Raw genomic sequence first — 681 nt, forward strand, 5'->3', positions numbered from 1 at the left:
TGGGCAACAGACTGAGTCCCTATCTCTAAATAGATAAATAAATAAATAAAATTGGAAGAAATAAGAACCTGGAAATGAAATGATGGCTGTAATATTTTAAAAAATATTTAAACACAAAAATCAGTAGAGAGAAAGATACAACTAACACTTAGATTCATACGTGAAGATGAACTTTTATTAATACAAGAAGTAAAATATTAGTGATAGAGATGAAATACCCTTTAATCCCCTTTTCCATCCTCCCTCCATACTCTCATCTCTTCCAACACAAAGATTGAAAACTATGGAATGATTCACAAATGTGTGAACCATCCTTGCACATGGACCATGTTGATCTCTGTGCTGCTCCGGTTTTAGTATATATATTAATGAAGCAAGCACCAAGGTTTTATTTTATTCTTAAAAACACCCTTGAAGAAACTAGCCAAGGTAATACATTATAGCTTCTTTATGACAATAACCCTTTTAGACTCCAAAATATCTTCATAGACAAGAAAAGGCAAATGCAGGCATTAAAAGAAGGAAGAATGAGAAAGAGAAGGGCAGAATTGAATAATGAGCTAATTGGAGCTATTTTTTCTAGATAGGCATTTCATTTTCACCGGTGATTTTTACCTCACATTTAAAGTATGAAAAGTTAAAATTTTAAAAATCATCTAATTATGCATTTACAAACCATTA

General features: G+C 31.3%; 1 non-coding gene across 1 annotated transcript; it reads right to left on the reverse strand.

The window, feature by feature from the left end:
* Positions 1–277: 277 nt before the first annotated feature.
* Positions 278–381, reverse strand: LOC129048531 (U6 spliceosomal RNA). Its single transcript, XR_008510909.1, has one exon. It is a non-coding gene; the product is annotated as a U6 spliceosomal RNA (small nuclear RNA).
* Positions 382–681: the final 300 nt, after the last annotated feature.

This window comes from Pongo abelii, chromosome 8 (assembly GCF_028885655.2).
Source record: "Pongo abelii isolate AG06213 chromosome 8, NHGRI_mPonAbe1-v2.0_pri, whole genome shotgun sequence".
NCBI classification, from domain to species: Eukaryota; Metazoa; Chordata; class Mammalia; order Primates; family Hominidae; genus Pongo; species Pongo abelii.